At 40.0% G+C, this 24014-nt stretch overlaps 1 long non-coding RNA gene across 1 annotated transcript; it reads right to left on the bottom strand.

The window, feature by feature from the left end:
* Nucleotides 1-1738: 1738 nt before the first annotated feature.
* LOC123375399 lies at nt 1739-22437 on the bottom strand. The gene is made up of 5 exons (XR_006581430.1): nt 22370-22437; nt 18073-18177; nt 4981-5099; nt 2710-2822; nt 1739-1852 (listed from the first exon to the last, which is right to left on the bottom strand). It is a non-coding gene; the product is annotated as an uncharacterized LOC123375399 (long non-coding RNA).
* Nucleotides 22438-24014: the final 1577 nt, after the last annotated feature.

Raw genomic sequence — 24014 nt, 5'->3', positions numbered from 1 at the left:
CTGACTGATTTGTGGGCTTCTGTTTGGCATTGTTCTGACATACTTCAATGTTAATGATGAAGTCACCTCTGTAGGAGCTCTAGATATTACACACATTCTGAAAGGCTCTGCCCAGATGATGATAACATGTGAAAAGAAATAGCTTTTAAAAAGTATGAAATGCTTGGTCCCTCACTTGCTTTACAGCAACTTCCTTTTTGTTTAAAGACTTGTGGGGATTCAGAGGCACTAGGACAAATTCTCCTGGAAGACCTCAATAACACAATGGAGACTGAGCTTGAACACAGGTGATAGAGAACAGGGTTCAGCCACTGATAGCTGAAGGACACCTACCTGGCTGTAAGGCAAAACAGACCACAGAATGGGGGGAGGGGAAGTGCTCCAAAGTTATTGTCCAGAGACTGAATCTGATGAAATGGACCATTTAAAAAGGCCTGTTTGGGGCTTTTAAATGTGTGAAGAAATAACCACTTCCAGCAGGTTAATAAAATACAGCTATTGCTGATGGCAAAGTTCATCTGCCGTTGCCTCCTTCTCATTTAAATTATTTTGTATGGAATTCCACATGCTCTGATATAGTAAATGTAGTAAATGGAATCTTCTACAAAGCTGCTTCCTGGGGAATGTGTTTCTCCTTCAAAACTCGCAGTAGTGTCTGTGGTTTTCGGGCAGGGAAGGTCATGCTTCACTAATCTGCTGGAGCTCTTTGAAGACTTCACTGCCATGAGAGATAAGGAAAACTCAATATATTTCTGAAAATCTAAGCATCAGAAAATCAGGTTTCACATCAGTGATTAAGGCTAAACTAAAAAGCCATGGAATAGGAAGTAACATGAGGTGCTGGATACAACTGCTACACAGCAGGAGACAAAAGAGTTGAAAGCCAGAGGGAAAGCATGAGTGAGACACCAAGGGGAAAGTTTCATGACCTTTATTTACCATACAAAAAATTGATTTGAATGAAGATACCAAAAACAGAACTAAATTCTAATCCTCTACCTGGAGGTATATCTGTCTAACGCTGAGTTACTCTAGATTCAACATTGGAACACCAGTATAAATGACAGGAGAATTGGGCTCAGGAGGTCAAAGTTTCAGGACTAAATAACACTGGTGATAGAACCAATATGAGAAATGAAACAACCTGACAAAAGGATTTAGATCACTTCAGTGTACAGACCAGTTGATGGCAACTGCAGAAGGCATTTGGGGTCAAAAGGCCAAACTAGGAAATGGAGAACCAAGAGATGAATTGCTTGTATAGGGCCTATCCCTATAGCCCCTATTCAGATTACTCACTGTAGTCAAAGGAAGTTTTGGCTTTATTAGGGGTACAGGATTTGGCCCATAGCTGAAACTATAAAACACCAGAGGACACAAACTAAAATATATATCAGTTTTTCAGCAAAAGTACAAAGAAATCAATGGGGAGCGCTGCTTCAGTCGCAGGTGGAAAAATACAAATTAGTTTAAGGCACTTAGATTTGACCCTGGAGAACTGGGGATTGGGTGAAAATACAAGAAGATCAACTAAAGCAATGAAAGGCAGACAAGCTAAGACAGATCAGAGTCGTATGTTTGTAAACTGCTTTTCAAAAGTATTAAGTCTCAATTGGGCAATATTAAAGTCTGTGGGAATTTCAAAACTAACCACAATGAGCATAGGGTCTAGTACTTACAGAGTAGTCATTGAGTTGCTTTAAAGAGATGGGAGGGTCTCTAGTGCTTGCCAGGAACTGTAAAAGCTTGGAGGGAGTGACCCAACAAGTGTTGCTTAAAGATGTTAATCCCATTCAACATACTGAAGGTTTCAGAGACTTTTTTTAATACCACATTTCCTTTGAAAGGCCTCCTATGCAGATAAACACATGTTTTACAGAGAGCTGAATGATTACATCTATAAAATTACAATGAGTTCCATAAAACTTAACACTATTAAACAAACTGTTTTCTCAACTTCATGTATGCAGTTGCTTTGACAATGCTAGGAATGACAAATGAAAGCAAGAGCAGGACTGAAAGCTAAATTAGTAGTTTGAAAAAGCCCCTACTGTGTTTTAAAGCCTCTACTAAACCTCCATTTTAAACCTATTTTAAATTAGGGCTGTTTTTCATTCTACATTTCCTCCCCAGTCTCTCTGTTCCTTGGGCTTAAATAAATATTCGAGCAGTGTGCATGCAGTATTTGTAGAAGAAACGATGGATGCACACAGCACAGGTTAACTGACATATTTTCAGCTGTCGTAATTGTTCCAGAAGTCTTTGTTGTAATATCAATAACCACTAGATGGCATCATGCAAAGGAATATTGCCAATACAACAGGCTGCTAGCACAGTTTAAGCATGTCAGTGTACAACACTGGTAAGTTCAGCAATGTTACATCCAATGTTATGTAATATGGAATTTCAGTAACAGCATTGTAAACCAACAAAATATTTAATCACTAGGTTTGCAGAAAAAGTGAAGAAGACTTCAAGAAGATTGAAATAACTTGTAATTTGTTGAATAGTTGGGCACTGACCAAATGAGGAATACCCAGCTATTGATCACCTGTGTAAATTTTGGTTGAAGCTATTTTCCTAGTAATACACAGGAACTCTGTGGCTGAGGCATGGATAGAATTTAGTTCTTCTGGGTAGCATTCAACTGCCTTAACTGTGAGATCATCCCTTCTCTTCCTGCAAAGCCCTGCCTCATTTACTACTCACCTTCCAGTGTCTGCAACAAATGAGGCAAGGTGCTTGCACACATCCTTCTTTACTATATAACCATGATCCATCACAAAGCAGGTCCAAACTGTGCACTGGATGAGACAGGAGTCCTGTGGGAAAAACAATATATTATCATCAAAAAGAATGAGGAGTACTTCTGGCACTTTAGAGACTAACAAATTTCAAATAAATGTGTTAGTTTCTAAGGTGCCACAAGTACTCCTTGTTCTTTTTGCTGATAGAGACTAACACAGCTACCACTCTGAAATATATGATCATGTAATTATAGACTATAGGATAATAAGAGAGATAATAAGGTGATAAGTAACAGTCAGCATGGATTTGTCAAAAACAAATCATGTCAAAGTAACCTGACTGATAGCTTTCTTTGACAGGGTGACAAACCTTGTGGATGGGGGGAAGCGGTAGATGTGGTATATCTTGATTTTAGTAAAGCTTTTGATACTGTCTTGCATGACCTCGTAAACAAACTAGGGAAATGCAACCTAGATGGAGCTACTATAAGGTAGGTACAAAAACGGTTGGAAAACCATCCCAGAGAGTAGTTATCAGTGGTTCACAGTCATGCTGGAAGGGCATAACAAGTAGGGTCCTGGAAATATCAGTTTGGGTCTGGTTCTGTTCAATATCTTCATCAATAATTTAGATAATGGCATAGAGAGTACACTTATAAAGATTGTGGACAATACCAAGCTGGGAGGGGTTGCAAGTGCTTTGGAGGATAGGATTAAAATTCAAAATGATCTGGACAAACTGGAGAAATGGTCTGATGTAAATAGGATGAAATTCAATAAGGAAAAATGCAAAGTACTCCATTTAGGAAGGAACAATCAGTTGCACTCATACAAAATGGGAAATGACTGCCTAGGAAGGAGTACTGCGGAAATGGATCTGGGGGTCACAGTGGACCAGAGGCTAAATATGAGTTAATAGTGTAACACTGTTGCAAAAAAAGCAAACATCCTTCTGGGATGATTAGCAGGAGTGTTGTAAGCAAGACACGAGAAGTAATTCTTCCACTCTACTCCATTCTGATTAGGCCTCAGCTGTAGTATTGTGTCCAGTTCTGGACATCACATTTCGGAAAGGATGTGGACAAATTGGAGAGAGTCTAGAGAAGAGCAACAAAAATGATTAAAGGTCTAAAAAAATCTGACTTGTGAGGGAAGAGTGAAAAAATTGGGTTTGTTTAGTCTGGAAAAGAGAAGACTGAGATGGGACATAACAGTTTTGAAGAATGTAAAAGGTTGTTACAAGGAGGAGGAAGATTTTTTTTTTTTAACCTCTGAGAATAGGACAAGAAGCAATGGGCTTAAATTGCAGAAAGGGAGGTTTAGGTTGGACATTAGGAAAAACTTCCTAACTGTGAGGGTGGTTAAGCACTGGAATAAATTGCCTGGAGAGGCTATGGAATCTCTATCACTGGAGATTTTTAAGAGTAGGTTAGACAAACACATGTCAGGAATGTTCTAGATAATTAGTCCTGTCACGAGTGCAGGGGACTGGACTTGATGACCTCTCGAGGTCCCTTTCAGTTCTATGATTCTATAATGCATCACACCAGGGGGGCAAATTAAGGTTTCACAGAGAAACTTAATACTGGCATTTTCTAATGTGAATACTTGACTTTCATAAGATTGGCAAAGTTGCAATCTTTTAACCGGAGCCAATGTTTTTTAAATTAAAAATTTCAACAAATTAAAATTCATGTCAGTTTTCCAGGGAAAATTTTGATAGTTCCCAAAACAATTTTACAGAATACCAAAAACGTTGTTTGTGGTACCTCATGGGAGCTGTAGTTTGGTTGCTCCATTGTTCTCTGTAGGCCAGGGGCCTTGGTCAGACTACATCTCTCATGATTTTTCACAGTCTCCACTCTTTGTGAAGGAAGGAGGTGCATCACAGCAGCTGTATGGCTATGGTGCCTCATGGGAGAATAAATCCACTGGGGAGCCTTACTCTTACAGGAGATTGGGAACATGAGACACCAAAAACTACACTCCCAGTAGGCACAATGACAGTATTTGTGGTTTTGGACTTTAATTTTTTTTATTAAAAAAAACCCACGAGTTTATATGGAAAACATTTTTCACAAAAAAAAATTATTTAGTAAAAAAATCACAATTTTAAATTAGTTTTTATGTTAAGATTTAGACCACTCCTACTTCTAACATATATATTTTATTTGTAGGTTTTTAAAAAAGCAAATGGGAAAAAACAAATTCCATTATGTGGAACTCTACTTACTCCCACATCATTCATCAGCAAGGTTGGAATGTTTAAGATCCACTGCTAAGACCTCCGCTACTTGAGGAAACAGTAAATGATAGCAGTAGTAGGTTGCAGTCTTCTATGTGGACCAAAAACTAGAATGGGATGAAACAAACACTTTATCGGTCCAGCTCCTGTTGTTACAGTTTAAAGATAAATAGGGTGGAGATATGGAGGCTTTAGGAACTGATTAAGAATGAGAACGGTAACCACAAACACAGTTGCAAGTATAAAATCTTGCTTGTGTTATAAGTTACACTCACATACCCATTTACACAACCTGAGAGAGTCCATGCGCTGGCCAATGCCATATCTAAACTCTCATACCCAAAGATTTCATAGAGTTGGGTGGATCTCTCAACAGGTGGTCATTGAGGGGTGGTTCCTGTAGAGATCATCACAATGAAGTCTTCCATGGGTCTTCCTCCCATTTTAGCCTAACCACAGAATCTCTTTTATATTATTATGACCAACACCTTATGCATATGTATATAGATTTTAATACTACTTTCCTTATTTGTACTTCCATAGCTCATGAATGTTGGGATGCCCTGTTTTTCATAGGTTGTTTTATTAGTTTTCCTTATTCTCATTAGCATCTCTGCACAACATGCCTCCATGATAACCTGTGGTCAAAGCAGGACATCCATGATGTTACAATCAGGTGTCTTGCAGTCTAGACCAGTGGTTTTCAAACATTTTTTCTGGTGATCTAGTTGAAGAAAATTGTAGATGCCTGCAACCCAACAGAGCTGGGGATGAAGGGTTTGGGATGAGGGGCTCAGGGCTGGGGCAGAAGGTTGGGATGCAGGGATAAGGGCTGCCAGGTGGGGCTGGGAATGAGGGGTTCAAGGTGTGGGAGGGGGCTCTGGGCTGGGATAGGGGGTTGGGGTGCAGGAGGGGTCAGGGCTCTGCTCTGGGGGTTCAGGCTCTGGGCTGGGGCTGAGGGGTTTGGGGTGCAGGAAGGGGTTCTGGGTTGCGGGGGCTCAGGGCTGGGGCAGGAGATTGGAGATTGGGGTTGGGATGTGGACTTACCTCAGGCAGCTTCCAATCAGCAGCGCAGTGGAGGCGCTAAGGCAGGCTTCCTGCTTGTCCTGGCACTGCAGCCCATGCTGCACCCTGGAAGCAGCCAGTAGTAGGTCCTGCTCTTAGGCAGAGGCGCACAAGTGGCTCTGCGTGGCTCTCACCCGCAGGCACCACCACCCCAGCTCCCATTGGCAGGTTCCCAGCCAATGGGAGTGCGGAACCAGTGCTCAGGGTGGGGGCAGCGTGCGGAGCCCCGTGGCCCCCCTGCCTAGGAGCCAGACTTGGCTGCTTCTGGGGTGCAGCACATTATCAGAACAGGTAGGAACAAACTCGCCTTAGCCAGGCAGCACCACTGATGGGACTTTTAATGGCCCGGTCGCAGTGCTGACCAGAGCCACCACGACCCCGTGCCTTACGTTCCGCAGTTTGAAAACCTCTGGTCTAGATGGGTACATTACAACCTATTTCCCACAACATTACCCATTGGCCCACTTTTTCTATTACTCTTGTAACCTTAGTGGCATAGGATTATTCATAGGACATCCACTTATGTCAAGTGTTCTAAAACCTATGGCCTAGTAGAGCTAAGCTAAAATCTTACAGGCCTCGGCCTATAGGCCTTGCATTACAGCCATGCATTACTTCTATATCCGACGAAGTGGGTATTCACCCACAAAAGCTCAAGCTCCAAAATGTCTGTTAGTCTATAAGGTGCCACAGGATTCTTTGCTGCTTTTACAGATCCAGACTAACACGGCTACCCCTCTGATAATATACACTTATTACTCCTAAATAGTTGTCAATGTTATACTTCTAAAATCCTACAACTTAAAATCTATTGAGCATATATTAATTATATATGGAATAGCACATGTGTTGACCATAACAAAATAATAAATGGATGATTACATGAACTAATTAGTTACAGTATCATAACAAATAAATAAAGGTTTGGCAGGCCACAATTAAGCCTTCAGTGCAGTTGTGGAAGCTCATTGTCTTCAGTAAGTTTGCAAATGGGTAACTGAGACAATATAGTTGTTTGCTGTTTTGAAAGTTTGTCTCTCTCACCAACAGCAGTTGGTCCAATAAAAGATATTACCTCGCCCACTTTGTCTATACAATATAGTTGTACAGTTAGCAATGACTTAAATTGGAATTAAGCACATTCTTGAAGGTATAATCATCAATGATTTGCCAGGTTGGTTGGAGTTGGTTAGAAATGGAACTCAGATGCTCTGATTCCCAATCAAATACTCTAACCATTTTAATATTATATAGGAGAAAATCACCTACACTGAAACATCAGCTTACAGAAAAACTGTCAAAAGTGCATAAGAAAAAAATTAAGTAGCTGAACGAGTAGCTGCTGATTTGTGTTTTTCACAAGTTATGGAGAGAGAGAGAACAAAGAGGGTGAGGGAGTTGCCTACAGGAGACTGGAAGCCTGGAACAGACTGGCTAAATGAGCTAAGCAGAGACACTTGGCACAGGGAGGGAAGCTCAAGCAACTGGTTCTTTAGGAGAGCACTGAAGGAGCTGTTCGAGAGGGCTGTCTCTGGAAAGGTTACACGGGAGACAACTCTAAGCGGGACAGTTACAAGCTGAGCCCCAGGGTGGGTCACCCATGAGAACTGATAACAAAAGGACTTAGTGAAGGAACACTTTTGCTCACCCAGGCTCTGAGGTAAGAGCTATGGCTTAAAGCTGATTTTTGGGACTCTGAGTTTTACTTTTGAGTTCTTTTTCTGAATAAACCTATACTCTGATAAGGATGGTGACTGGGCCAGTAAGTGTGTGGAGTCTCTGTAAAAAGGCCTGGAATTGGGAGAACAAAGGGTAGGGCAATACATAGGCATCCTGCCCACAATAGGGTGCATAATGGTGGCCAATGTGTTTACACAGACTTATAAATCTCAATGAGAAGATGGTATCTGGAATCTGTCTTTGGCTATTGCCCAATGACAGCTGTTAAAATATCTTGCTGGAGGTTTGCACCATATGACTTTGATTTTTAAAATGTTTGTTTTACAAAAATGTATACATCCATCTACACACTGTTTATACAGATGGGTTTTAAGCATGGGTGAATTTCTTAGGCTTTTCATAACCTATAGTTTGACATGGTACTGTAAATTCCATATTTTACATGAATTTACGACTGTAACTCTTAGTATAAAGTGGCTTTCAGGTGTCAACTTCTAAAAATCAACTGTTCTCTGAATTATTACAATTGGATTTTCTCTAGGCAAAGTATGAAGAGATTTTGTATGCCTAAAATACCAAAGATAGTGTTTCTAGTCAGATTGGGCTTGAGAGTAAGGTGTTTACAGAGCTTCTTGAATTTCAGATTAATCAAGTGCTAATTTGCTTCTAAGTTATTACTTTATAATAGTCTTTGTTCCTGAAACTTTCTTTTAATACACTCAAAGACTGCAAAGCTGTGGCCACCCAGTACAGTAAATAGTCCAGCACAATGAGTATTAAAGCATATAATATGCACTATTGCATCTAACACAATATGCATTTAACTGTAGCATTTTTAGATTGGACCACACACTATAATAAAACTGATGCTTTTCATTTACATCTCAATGCTTCAGGGATGTAGCCGAAGGATGAGAACAGCCCTCGTCCTCCATTTAGGACTGTTGACAATAGTGGTTGGTTATGTGTCATAAGAAGAAAATGGAGGGAAGTGGCTGCTACAGGTTAGTAAATTGGGAAGAGAGTTATGTTCCACATATATCAGATAGTGAGCTGCTGGCTGTGAGAATGCTTTGATGGTAAACACTTGAAGTCTTGTATAGTAAAAAATCTTGTCTCGTGACTGCTCCTGCTTTCTGTCCTAAGGCCAGTAACTACATGTGCTGAAGTGAGCCATAGCTCCTTATTAGCAGGAGTAATTGAAAAGCCTAAAAATGGCACCTACTCACACTTGGACTCAGTTGATTGCACTTATGCCCTGACTCCAACTTCTTTAGTCCATGTTATGTCCATTCCTCCATCATCATGCTCTTTCCTAGGTGGGGGTGGGGAGAAGGGAGGAGTTGCTGAGCACTGTGAGTGGAATAGTCATGAGGCTCACCCAGCTTCTCAGATGCTGCAGGATTGAGCCCTCAGCTGAAGTATTAGAAGTTTCATTACTCTGACACGCAACTAGCAAGGTCATAACAAAGAAAAATCACAGAGTACATAACATTTCTTCCCTTCTTTGGATTTCTCCCTGTGGTGCTATGGCAGGACTTGTCCTCATCTTTGTCCTATACAGCAGGAAGCGCGCTGTCCCTGTTAGGTGAACAATCAATAACAAGGCTGGTTATCTGAGGTGACTTTTTGATGTTAAAACTTGATCACTAAGTAACACTTTGACTTGCATGTTCTGCTATAGAATAACATTCAGCAGAAGCTGAAATGGAGCCCCATAGTTTTCAGTCAGTTGCGGGGGTGCATGGGAAGCAGGGAAGGAAGTGCTACAATAAAGCCCATAGGTGAGACAGCAGAAGCAGCACAAGAAACTACTAGGTTATGTGTAAAGGCTGCTCCCAGTCACCTGCACTTTTTCCATGAATTAACCACAGAAAGGATCATCCTCTGAAACACCTAGAATGTTTGACAGAGTGGATAAAAATCAATGACGTTTTTTATAATTGTTTTTATTTGAATTTATTAAAATAAAATGTTTTATTTTAAAAAGACAACCTAGTCCATTTCAAACACATTTGTACTAGATTTAGGTCTTCATCTATTAAAATCACTGAAATTAAAATACACAAAAATTAAGCTACATATTTGCTGCTGAGTTTTAAAGAAAGTTGATCCAGTTCAGTGGTTTGAGTTCAGTGGTTAAGCACATGGAGCCAGTGTTGATTAAAGTGCTAAACCAGTTTTACACAGCAGTAGCCTCTTCAGCTGGTGCAGAGACTGTTTTCTTCAGTTCAGTTTATTCATCTCATTCAATGCAATGACTAATTCATTCAGAGTTAAGAAACTCATTGAAATTTTCAAATAATAGAAAAGCTTATTTTCCACTTCAAATGTATAAATCAAAATGATGTGCAAGAGAATGAGATATACTAGTTGTAAATCTTGAAGGACATCATGACTAGAAAAATCAGTTAAAACAGCTACAGATAATATTTCTTGATTTTAAATGCAAAACATGTTGGATAGGTTTTCTGGTAGACTTTTCTTATGTATCCAGCACACTAAGATAAAATAATGCTATATTTGTTAATTTTAAGCTCAATTTGGATGGAAATTAAATTAACACAAATCACAAATTAAAAAAAAATCATCCTGCAAATAACACCTGCATCATTCACTGTTTTCTAACGCAAAAATAAATGTAAAATTAAGAATTTGAATACGTGTACATTAAGCTACGTAATAGTCAAATGTTTATAAATGTAGTTTATCCTCCTGGTTAATTAAAAGAAGCAAACTTCATATAAAGGCTATATTTAGTTAAAAATCAACATTTTAATAGTTATCAACTTTTCCTTTGTAAAATAATAGAAGTACAAATGCAAAACATCATTAAAATCTATTATTTAAACCAAGGTTTCCTGCTTGCTGCCTTAAATCATGATTAAAATTGGTGATTTAAATCAATCCACCCTGATGTTTGACTGTCTGGTAAACCAACAGATGGCCTTCTAAGTGGAGAGGCAAGAGAGTGGCAGATACTTTGGAAATGACTCAGATATGCTTGCCATGGAAGTAGCCAGCAAAAAGAGGAAGCAACCAAAATAATGACTTGTGTTTTTTGTTTTAGTTGTGGCTCAAACGGGAAAGCACTAGGAGATGGGCAAAATACCAAGCAGTTTAAATACTTCAGAAACTGGAGTGGAATTTCTATGGACTTTGGAAAAAATGCACTATGGTGTATTTTATTTGTCTAACTATTCTCCACTTTTATAGGTCAAAATTTCACATTTGCTTGTTACAACTGCCAACCAGGAATACATGAAACTCTTTAGAGCCAGCAGAAAGATGCCAAATGATACTTACACAGAACATAGGGAACATCTCTTCTCTATTTTCAATCCAAAATACTATTACTACATGCTAGAGAATATAGAATTGTTTTAACTCAGGGTATCAGTGCCACAAGACACACTGAGAACCCTCTCAAAGAATTACACATCAGCAGATAACATAAGGTCATGAATATCTTACTATGTAGTCAAGAGAAGAATGCTTGTTAAACACTGGACTAGGTAGAAGTTATTTCCTGTGAAGTGAATAGTAATTTGGATACTACCGGATTATGAACCATTGTCTCAATTGCCAAAGCTAAACAGGATAATAGTTTATTTCTGAGGATACTTTGCAATTGCAGAGATGATGACGCAGCTTGAAAGTATAACAGAAATAAAAGCAGGTGTAAGCAATATCTGGGTAAGAAGGTTGTAGCGTGTAAGTAATACTGTGACTCTCTTAATGATGGTTCTCAGTCTGCCTTATGACTTATTAAACACAAACATCCTAGACCACTATCAAACCGGTGCAGGAGCTGTGCATATGCAATAAGGCTAACACTTCAAAATGTCATGGCTTGACTTTCAGATGCTAAAGTTAGACAATGTTGGCTAACCTCTGTACTAAAGATGTTAATAACACTATGATTAAAGCTGTTTGTTTGGGGTCCTTATACTGTCAAATGCAGCTGAAATCATCACAAAAAATATCCATAGTAGAGATGCTGGGGGGGGGGGTGTTGGAATTACAGAGGAAAAAGATGCTCCCCAAGGGCTATTGAAGGGTCAAGAGAGCAGGCTTAGTCAATGTTAGATGTAGTGGACGTAGCCACTTTTGGGGCCACCATCAGATTCTAAGCCACGTAGCTGGGGTGGAGGGGAGGAACTTGATTGCCACCAACTAGCCCCCAAAGCTCTTTGTTCCCTTCTACGACATTGGTGTTAAGAATTAACCCTAGAAATAAATGTTTCATTCAGCTATAATGCCAACACTTTTTTTTAATGAAAGGGGGCAAAAGCAGTTGGTGAAAGGAGCCATTCCGTTGCCCCATAGGGGAGTCTCAGTACCACCCCAGCAATAGTCTGATGTACTGAATCCAAGGCTGAAACATAGGGTAATGCTGCCCAAACTGACTATTGGCATTGCCCCTTAGACTTGTGCCATGCTGGGGATTGAAGAACTAGCACCTGATACTTCAAATGCTTGCTGATGTCGAATGGTGACCCTCTACTGAGTCAGGCCACTGTATGATCCTGGCTGCAGTTGTGGCCCAACTTTTCCCCTGGACTGAGGACCTAGCACTGGGTCTAGGCTGCATTTAGACCTTGTTACCTCTAGCAGCTACCAAATCAACATGTGCTCCCTGTCCAAACCCTCAGCCTTCTCCCAGTGCCATTCCAGAGCCAATCATGCGGCCTGCAATCAAATCCTGCCCCTCGGGGCAGGATTAAGCTCCCGTGTACGAGTGGAATTCCTCTCCTTCCACAAGAGGCAGGTTGGCATCTCTAAGTGAAAGGTAAGACTTTCAGTGCTCTTGCCAACCAGGACTCTAGAGTAGGGGGGCCAGCTCTTGGCCTTAACTACCCCTAATCAATCAGGCTCACAAAGAAATAGGTCTGGCACAGTAGATGTGCATGTGGAGTAAGGGGCTGCACTGTCAGGAGTAAGGATCCACAGCCAGCTTGCTTAACTACACTGCAAACAGCTTAATGCCAAGCAGTGTAGCCAGGAGAGCTGTGCCCAATGTGAGCTGCCTGATTGGCTAAGGGACTAACATACTTGCTCTCAAGACCAGCATCAGGGCAGTGGCTACTCAAAGCATTCATCCATGGTTGTGATAGCTCTTGTGTCTGCTTCTCCCCAGCCTTACTCCAGGTAACCTGGGTTCTGACCTTTGACTCTGACTCCTGCTCTGACCACTAGACCTGACTAGCCACATCCCAGTCCCTAATATCCACAGATATGGAGGCATTTGATGTCCTCTGCTCTTGCAATGAGCTTAATCAAAGTCCAGGTAACCTGGGCTCAGAATGTAAACAGAAGAAAGTGTGAGAGGCTGAGGGAAGGGGGCAGGAAAGAGGAATACCCGAGAGGTAAAGGATGTGTAGTATTGCTAGCCAGAATAGGAGAATGCTATAATACTGCTTGGGCAGCATGTATGGATGCCCGGTTGGGGGGCATTTATTTACCAGACTAGAATCTGGCCCCATGTCCAGTAATAATGTGGGTGGATGGGAAATATTCTAGCTGTTTCCATTATTCATTCCAAACAGCAAAAAAGATGACCCCACTTTACCCACTGCTAAGCTGAGAGTTAAAAAGCCCTTAATGTACAGACTTTTATTTATTTATTTATTTATTCAAGTAATGAAGGCAAAGGGCTCCACTCATAACTCAAATGGCACAACAGACTTTTTTTTTTCAAAACAAATACATTTCTTGGCTGAGATATTGTGTGATAGATTTCAACTTAGAGGCTTTTTATAGCTGAATTAAAACCCCCTGAAAATAAGTTTCTAATGCAAAGTATGACAGACCATTAAGTGCAGTACCACAGTATTCTATGCATATTTATAGTTAGTGATGAATGACATCTCTGTAATTGTGTTTATTCAGTACTATAGCGAATAGTCTTAATCAGGCACAGTCTCATTTTCCATATGAAATGGGGCGCCATCTCTGTTTCTGTATGCAAGAGTGTCTGTACTAAAACAGATAAAGAGGAAGTAAAAGAAAACATGTTCTTGCAAATAGCGTATCGTAAATGGAGAACTCACAGAAAACCAAGGAAGCAAGAGTCAGCTGGAATTGCAAACAATCTCATGTGTTAAGGATAAGTTCAAGTAAGTGTACCGTAGAAACCATATTAATTACAGTGCTTAGGGAGATTTTTTTCTTCTAGATACACGGTCAGGTTAAACTGTCGTGTCTAGTAATGTTGGCACTTAAAAGTCTTTTTTCTATGTTTCTTTTTATTGATTTTGGATGTTAGGTATAATTCTTGGCAACTAGCCATTCCATTTCTGTAGCTTTTCATAATGTACTAACAGCAAGGGCAGCCTGAGTTCTGACACTGTTGGTTTTCCATCACTTGTCAGATTGTTTGACAGCAAGCATACAGTATGGGCCACATTGTGAGCTGGTGACACCACTATACATCTGCAGCAAGTCCAGTGGAATTGTAAACGAAGCTGGGGGCACCACCTATGGTTAAAAAGTTGCTTGGCACCCCTCATTACAAGATCCTTTTCCCCATTCTTACAACTTCACCAAACTAAATGTTGCAGCTGAATTATTCCATGACAGGCATTTGCCCCAAGCTGAGGTCTGTTCCTTTTGGAAATTTTCAGATGAAATGATATAACCATTTCTGAAGACAAAGCTGGGGGAAATACACTTTTCCGTGTGTTTTAAAAAAAAATAAATCAAAATTGCATTGAGAAACTCAAGTGTCTCCTTGCTTTAGAGCAAAGACATGAAATTTGGCCACGGTGTCACAATGGAGCCAGAGAGCTTCCTCCTGCCATCCCTGTGAAAAGTGCCCAAATTTGGCCAAGTTATACGCCTCTGAATATCTCGGATCATGTAATTAAATACTTGTAATGCATATGCACAAGTGGCCCAAATTAAGGTTCTACATGCAACTTTAATTCTGGCATTTCTTATCTTTCCAGTGATTAAGTTAATTATGTTCTTTTAACATAGTTTTTGGGGTTTTCTGCATGTCTCTAATTTCCTAGCTTTTTACAAAAGCAAACTCAAATCAAATTCCATCCTGTGGCATCATTGACAGCCACAAGAGTCCTCAGCAAGGTAGGAACGTTTAGGTCCACCTCTAGACCTCTGCCACTTGAGCAAGAAAGTAACTGATGGCAGCAGTCAATTGTCATCCTGTAAATAGACCAGAACTAGAAGGTAAGCCATCCCATTCCCAGTGAGTTTCATGGCAATTGGCTGACTGCGGAGGAACAGGGAAAATCAGGAACCATGGGTTCCATTCCATGTTTGGTAGGGAAGTGTGCTCCAGTGGGCAGAGATTTTTTCTGCTGTTTTTTGCCAAAACTTGACCACTTCTGCCTCATCCCTGCCAAACTGTCCCAGTCCTGTATCTTCTCCATCCCCTTGTCCCATTCTCTTTGCCTACTAAATTGCAGCTTCCACTATTCTGTCTTAGCATCCCAGTCTGTCATCCCGCTGCCCAGCTAGTTCTAAACTCCCCCTTCAGACTCACTGTCAAGTGCCAATCCCAATCTCCACCCTCGCTCTCACTGGCTTCCCCTACCCACTCCTAATCTCAGTCCTGGCTGTCCGCTCTTATCTGAATTCTCTCCCGCAATGGTTCCCAGTCCAATTTGCTTCCACAGTCTCCTCATCCACTCTCTCTCCATCCCCCGCCCCTTTTGCCGACCTAATTTTGTAGTGTAGACATACCCTAAGTATACTGGAATCCTACCTGTGACCCCCTGCTATTCTGAATACCCTATAAAAATGAACATTTCCTGAACTCTTGTTTCCTGAATATGTTTTTTAGTACTTGAGGGGGAAATAGCATATTTATAGCAATGAAGAATGAAGCTCCCTAGTTTATAGCATAATTAAAACGTGGGGTGGCAATATTGCAGGATTACCCCATTCTGCCCCACCTATGTGCTTCCCCTATGGATCAAACAGTCAGTTAACCTCTTTACCTATTTGTCTTTTCTTCTCTTAGATGTGACTGGTAACACAGCTCCGAATTAATGGTAATTAAGAGAGGGGTTTATGAAATGCACATCTTTTCAGGTAGCTGAACTGAGGCCCCACGCATAATTTCATACCAATTACCAAACAGCTGTGACACAGTAAAAAATATCAGTTAGACATGTCAAGAGTTGAACCAATGATATGGAGTTCAAAGCCTTAGTAGCCCATTACTAATTCCCTGAACCATTTAGTATCCCCTACAGAAAGACAGCAAACATCGCTGTGCTTCGTAAACCAACTTTAAAATATGTAGTAATTTATACTTGATATTTACTAGATGCAAAACACACATTAGGCCATGTTATTGAAAACTTTAAAAACTGCATTGAAAACAAGCAAAATATATAGCTAATTTGGAGTAGTTATTAATGTGCATTTCAATTTATTGAGCTTTTAGCATGTTTTGGACACCACTTAATTTGACACTGATTGCCAAGACAAAATTCTTGGAAAAGATGCATACCGTTGCTTTAAATCTGTAGCAAGAAACCAGGAAGAAAGGAGCGGGGGAAGCTTCTAGATAGAGGCTCTACAAAGAATTAGAAAGGAAATAGCTATTAGAAAAACACTGCTTTCTTATTGTAACACTGAGCAAGGATTTTATTAGAAGAAATAGACTCATGTTCTTTAAGTTGTAAGGCAGCTCTCATTGGCTTGAGGTCAAAGGGAATTGAGGATGCTCAGCATGTTGCTGAATGGTGCTCTTCAGCCATAAGAACAACTACTTATTTCAGTGCTGCTGGAACAATGTTTATAGTGTGTGGGGATGGGGAGAGGGCTGAATGTATTTGGGTTGTTATTACTACTTCAAGCCAGGGGGTGTGGCAGCACCCCTAGTTCCAGTACCTACTTGTGGAAGGCCTGCTCCAAAGCCTATTGTAATCAGTGTAAAGATGCCCATTGACTTCAGTAGGCACTGGATCAGGCCTGGAAATGGCTTAATTTGAGGGAGTTGCACATCAGTGTTTCTGAGTAGCAGCCGTGTTAGTCTGTATCCGCAAAAAGAACAGGAGTACTTGTGGCACCTTAAAGACTAACAAATTTATTTTAGCATGAGCTTTCGTGAGCTACAGCTCACTTCTTCGGATGCATAGAATGGAACACACAGACAGGAGATATTTATACATACAGAGAACATGACAAGGTGGAAGTATGCATAACAACAGGAAAAGTCTAATCAATTGCCACTCATATTCAAAAATATTACTTCTAAAAGATTTATAAAATAAACCTTGTAATTCAACATTAGAGCCTTTACAAAACAAATGCACAAAACGCTGCAGTTCATAGATCAGTAAAATCTCCCATTCACTTAGTATTTGTCTGAATGACTTGAAGATTTGACCCTGTGACATTAAGCCAGATGGAAGAAATACATTTGGATACTTTCAAAAGGGTGAACCCTGTACATGAGGAGATTAGGCCTAACTCAAGTGGTTTATTTTTCTGCTCAGAATAATTAAAGGGCTGCCAACTCAAGCTCCCCGTTAAATCAATAGAAGTATAGTTAATACTTTTCTGGATTAAAGATTTGTTCGTGTTCACGCTGGTTTTGTATAGCAGGCCTCTATAGCCACAAAAGGATTATACATGTTTGTCCTAACTCTAAGTAGTGGAAAGACCGAAAAGTCCCATAACTTTTACAATGAAGCTATCCTACCTCTAATTCATGCCACATTAATGGTAGGAAGTTGAAGCACTGACCTTTCTTTTGTATAAGACTTGAAGCCAAGTGGATAGGCTATACTACACAAGCTTTGTGTTCTGGCTACTTTCCCATACTTGTATATATTATCTTTGGTTTCTGCTAGTTTTGTTACTGTTTTAAACATAATTTAACATCTAATGCATCATTCTAAAACATGTTTACTTGACAAAAAGCTAATGTGTTTCATATGTTTTACTCTTTTCCATTAGTAATTTAAATAAATAAAAGTGGACTTGAAATATTACCTGTTTGCATGCATTCAAAGATATTGTAAAACGTGCCTATTCCACAAGCTATCAAAATATCCGCTCCAGAGGAAGCTGGCAAAACCATGACAGCACCTGTTTATGTTCAACTATTGTAGACTTTGTTTTTTCTCTCAACTTGTAATGTTATACGCTAAGGAATATGTAAAGTAAAATTACTAATGGTCCCAAAGAATATGCCAATTGTAAAATATAGGATTATAGACCATTCTTGCAGAACGCTCTAGCCTTTTTCAAAATAATGTTCTGTGCTTTCCATGCATTCCATTTACAACCGCGGCATCATTGCTGGTGGAGAAGGGTCATCACCACAGTGATGGTTATGGTATAAAACAAAAGTACCTGGATAGAATGATGGAACTGAGCATCCTAAATTTCAGATATCTTGCTGTTCTGTTCTTGAGTTTGCAGTCCTGTCCCAAGATTTTCAACTCTGCTATGAGAACACTGGTTAGAAAACACAGGAAGAAAAGGTGATTTAAAAAAAACCAAAACATTTATGTCCAAAGCTTCAGTTTTAGGTGTAGGCCTACTTGAGTATGTCTAAACTGACTTTCCTATTCCACTCAATGACTAAAACAATTTCATTGGATTTAGATTATAAGAAATTGTTCTGAAGATCCTGGACTAGTCTTTGATCTCACTTATGCTAGTGTAAATATGGATTAACGCCACAATCCTGTTGGGTGGGGAGACAATCGGGATTGAAGAACAGATGAGACTTCTGTATGAAAATTTGAATGTGTGCTTTTATGTTTTAGAAAGATGATAAAGAGGTACACAAGAGATATCCTTCATGCTTCAGAATACAGGCCAACTACTAAGTGCCTCAAGTCAAGTCTGCCCCTGCTTTCCCCCACCAGCATGTTGTAGTAAAACTGTCCATTATGGGTAAGTTTTGTTTTTGTTTTCCTTGGAAGCATGCCATACTGGCTGCTGATGGATACAGGATTTTAGACTAGTTTTAATGACTGGCATGAAGCTTAATGTTTGATGTGATGCATTAGGACAACTGCTATTCGCTTCAGTGGAGAAACTGAGAGTTTACACTAATGTAGTTGAATCTGGTCCTACAACAGAAAATATACCTGCATAATTAAAGCAGAACAACTCCTAGTGTGCATGCAGTTACAAACAAATGTCCTTATACCAATAGAGATTATTCATGTAATGTCCTCACTAAGGGTTTGTACAGTCTTTGGTTTTTGGGTTTGTCTTTAGTTTTTGTTTTAAAAAATGACTCAACTCGTGGACATAGCTATACCAGTACAAAATTTGTATGTAGACCAGGCCACACTGTGTGAAGTATGGGAAACAAGAGAAAATGGACAAGTGATAATATTCCTAGCATCACAAATGGAGATAGAATCATAGAACTGAAAGGGACCTCAAGAGGTCATCTAGTCCAGTCCCCTGCACTTGTGGCAGGACTAATTATCTAGACCATTCCTGACGTGTGTTTGTCTAACCTGTTCTTAAAAATCTCCAATGATGGAGATTCCACAACCTTTCTAGGCAATTTATAACCACCCTCACAGTTAGGAAGTTTTTCCTAATGTCCAACCTAAACCTCCCTTGCTGCAATTTAAGCCCATTGTTTCTTGTCCTATCCTCAAATGTTAAGAAAAACAATTTTCTTCCTCCTTCTTGTAATAATCTTTTACATACTTGAAAACTGTTATCATGTCCCCTCTGTCTTCTCTTTTCCAGACCAAGCAAACCCAATTTTTTTCATTCTTCCCTCATATATCATGTTTTCTAGACCTTTAATCATTTTTGTCATTCTTCTCTGGACTCTCTCCAATTTGTCCACATCCACAATACTCCATTAGAGGCCTAATCAGAATGGAGTAGAGCAAAATTACTTCTCGTGTCTTGCTTACAACACTCCTGCTAATACATCCCAGAATAATGTTTGCTTTTTTTGCAGTTGACTCATATTTAGCTTGTGGTCCACCATGACCCCCAGAACCCTTTCCGCAGTACTCCTTCCTAGGCAGTCATTTCCCATTTTGTATGTGTGCAACTGATTGTTCCTTCCATTTTTGTACTTTGCATTTTTCATTATTGAATTTCATCCTATTTACATCAGACCATTTCTCCAGTTTGTCCAGATCATTTTGAATTTTAAAATCAAAAGCACTTGCAACCCCTCCCAGCTTGGTATTGTCCACAGATTTTATAAGTGTACTCTCTATGCCATTATCTAAATCACTGATGAAGATATTGAACTGAACCGGACCCAGAACTGATCCTTGCGGGACCCCACTCATTATGCCCTTCCAGCCTGACTGTGAACCACCTATATCTACTCTCTGGGAATGGTTTTCCAACCAGCTTTTCACCCACCTTATAGTAGCTCCATTTAGGTTGCATTTCCCTAGTTTGTTTATGAGAAGGTCATGTGAGACAGTATCAAAAGCTTTACTGAAGTCAAGATATACCACGTCTACTGCTTCCCCCCCATCCACAAGATGATGCTGTACAAAAAATGCCAGTCAAGTTACAGCAGCCTTACTCTTTTAAGTATGCCTATTTGGAAGCAAATGGTAACTTTGTTATAACTGCAATTAATATAAACAACATACGAAAGAAATAGCATATATGGGGGTTATTATGTTATTATGTTATTAAAACTTATCAAATTAAATTTCAAGTTTATAAGTAGCTTTTTGGAGGGGAAAGGGATGTACATACATAGAACTAGTGTCTATGGTATTTAAAACAATACGGGTTTTTAAAAACTGACCTAATAAAGGACTCTTCCCAAAACTGCTAGTGAAGGAGGACTTAATTCAAACCTGATGGGATTAAGCTGCACAGATGCAAGGTAGGCCTAGCACTTGATTCGTCTGAAGCCCTTAGAGGGAAGTAATGCAAAGCAGAGCAAGTGAAATTTGGAAGCCATAAGAATCAAGTGAAAGGCTGAGAAACCTAACCTTCCTGATCATCAAGCCACACAAGGGAAGACTGATGTTCCAATATCTCCAAGACCTGACTACCTTGGAGAGAGGAAGTAAAGATAGCAACAAGTTGGGTACACCAATCTCCCTGCACTTGAAAAAGGTCTGCTAGTGAGAAGTACTATGTGAGCAGAACTTCACTGTCTGATTCCTTGATTATAGTTCCAGCTCCTATTTCATGAGAGTCCAGAAGTCTGAAAGAGCTGAACAGTTTGCAAAACCCCAGATATCTCAAGTACTTTTATTTTCCTTCTCTTTCCTCTTTGTGGATGGTGGATACCAATGGGTTAACCCCAAAGCCTGACCAGCTCCCCCTATTTAGCCTTTTGTTCTCACAAACATAAACCAAGAATGGTTCTAGCAGGGCATTAGTTAATACCGACTAATTTAGCATGTTTGGCATGGAAAGCAGGAACTGTGTCTGGATCAGCTTGGCACCACAAGGTGGAGCTGATGCCTTGTTTTGCCAAAGGCTTAGCTGCAGATGTCACTCAGCTCTAATGGAGTTCTAGTCAGATTCAAAGGCAATACTGTGGTATGGCTGGCAGAGGGAAGCACTAAAGTATCTTAACTAATACAGCTCTTGAAAAGGAGATGAGGATGCTACTGAGGGAAGCAGTCTAGTTTGTAAATAAATGAGTTCAGAAAGACTTGGGTTGTTAAACTGCTACCTGTTCCATTTTTTGTGCTGTGTGTGGTGGGGGGGAGGAGGGGGGCAGTATTTTTGGTTGGGTTTGCATCATTTTCCATTAACATTGTTTTAAATTATCTCCCCACAATAGAGACCTTGGGGCTGTTGCCTAGCTTCTCTCTATCAAAGGGGGTGGGGGGAGGGGGAACACTAATGTAACTATTGATCAGTGCAACAGTAAAATCTCAGCTGGCACTTGCTTCCTTGTGTTGGAACTCGGATGGATATGAAGTCAATGAAGCTGATTCACACCAGCTGAAGATCTGGACTAAAGTTGATTAATCTAGTCTTCTGTTACAGCATTTGTAGTTGGCCAAAGCAGTCAGTGTATCTAAACTGATACCTGTGAGGCACATATGAATAAATAGAGGGCTCTCTAACAAACTGATAATTAAATTGCTTAAATACTTTTCTACAGAATGGGAAAATGAAAGCTAAACCCATATCAAATTCAGATTAAATAACACTGCAGGTATATTAAATTTAAATTTGTGTGGGTTGTCAGATACCTTACTGAGTATTACAGTTTAGTACTTAAACATCAGTGCAAAATAAAATGCAGCATATTGAAATCTCAAACAAAACTTACATTGGATGGACAATTTGGGCTTTTGTCACAATTAATCTGATAAATGTCCTAATCAAACCATGAATGTTGGAAAGACTGGCTAAGGCAGTGTCTTTGGGACCAGATATTGTAAGCAGTATAGACCTGTCATGTTATGACAAGTGGTGGGAAGGGCAGGAATGCATTCTCTATCTCAAACTGTAGCAATTTTACAGGACACTGACACTAAATCTATAATTTTAAATCAACTAAGATGCTGCTCCTCATATCTTTTTTGCTTTTAGTTTTGCATCAACAACTTTCCCTTGACAGTACCCATCAGTAGCCTGAGCAATAGCACTGTGATATCAGAGGCAACCCAGCCTGTCATCACCTACTCTACTCCCCCAATAACTTAACCCTAACACTACCACCTACCTTGGTAATCTCTCCCCTTGGCAGTACTCATTTGGTGCTGCAGGCAGAGGAACTAAATTAGCAGTGAGTGGGCAAAGGTAACTTTTCTTGCCTGATCCAAACATGATGTGGAGGGTGTCACAATGCAGAGCTCTAGCCTCACTCCTACTCAACCAATACAGCTCCTGATTTGAAGCAGCCTCTACTGTTCCAGTCCTGGATCCTTGTACCCCACATCCCCAACTCTGCCAAAGCACCTCAGTCCTGACTTTTTCATTTGCTGATTCATGTAACCAATGGGATTAAAATATACAAATAACATGGAATTCAGTGAGTGATAACTGATTGATTTACCTCTGCTGTCACAATGCTCTGTTGCCTGCAGCAACAAATAGCCACTGTAAGAAATCAGGCTTTCCTGGTTCACCAGGATCAATAGAGCTCTTCCCACTAAGGCATCAAACATTCCCTGACACTGTTTTGAATTGATGGGACAAACAGACACGAGAAATACCATCGAGTTGAGTATTAAGCCTTACTTCACTTGGCCAACACCATGAGGAGGTGGAAGAGCAGATTGTGCTCGGCACAAAAACAGGCAGGAAAAAAATCATACAAACACAATCCTGGCTTTAAAAAAAAAAAGACTGCTTCCCCATCCATGCTCGAAGGGGTGTGGGGGTGTGGGGAGGGGATTGGAAGTTGGATAGAATAATAGACCTGGTAGTGGACCGACAAGACCCATAGACAATCCACAATTAATAAAGGAATACATAAAATGAGAATTCAGTAGCTTCCTCTGCATTTTACCTCTGGCTGTTGGAGTTTACTCAGTGCCTTGCACTAAACAGATAAATTTAATGGTAGACTATCTCATTTCTCCCTTGAGCTTTCATCTTTTAATACCCCACCTAATAGGATTATTAGAACATACTCTCATGTATTTCAAATGCTAGATTTCTCCAGAATCATCTTGTTCATTTTGTACTAAGTACCATTGTTACCCCAAAAACAGATTTAGGGTGCCCCCAGAATAGCTCACCAATTTACCAATCTTTTCTCTGAATGTATTTATTTCCAGGGTGACTAAGGAAATACCTGGAGGATTCTGATGGAGCCTTCTGATAAACAATTGACAGACACAGCAGTATTCTTTTCCAAAACAAATAATAATCCCTGACACAGTATCAATATTGATGTTGGTAAAAACACAAATCCAATATAACAAGTTAAAAAGCACTCCAAACCATGTTGCTTTACAATTTGAAATGATTCTAAGTGGCTGCTCCCTGCTTCAGATGGCCAGTCTGCTGCAGGTTGCTGACAGCAATTGATAACTGTTCTTTAGGTCTTGCATATAAACATTCCTTTACAATCAACGCATATATATATATATATATATATATATATATATATACATCTTTATTAACCTACACATATACACTAACACTATACTATAACTGACAAGCTTAGTCTGCCTGCTGACTTCACTGCACTGTCTCTCCTGTATGCTCTGTCTCTTCTCCCTCTGCTCCAGTGACAGGACTCCCCTTGCTGCTTGCTTGTCTATCAACTCTCAGCTCCTGTCAGCTGTCCTCTCTCCTACTTTCTCAACTGCCCACTGACACGCTGACCTGTATCTAGAAAGTTCTGACTTCTGCTAATA

Source organism: Mauremys mutica, chromosome 8 (assembly GCF_020497125.1).
Source record: "Mauremys mutica isolate MM-2020 ecotype Southern chromosome 8, ASM2049712v1, whole genome shotgun sequence".
NCBI lineage: Eukaryota > Metazoa > Chordata > Testudines > Geoemydidae > Mauremys > Mauremys mutica.
The sequence above is the reverse complement of the archived record's forward strand: the minus strand, read 5'-3'. Positions and strand labels throughout refer to the sequence as shown.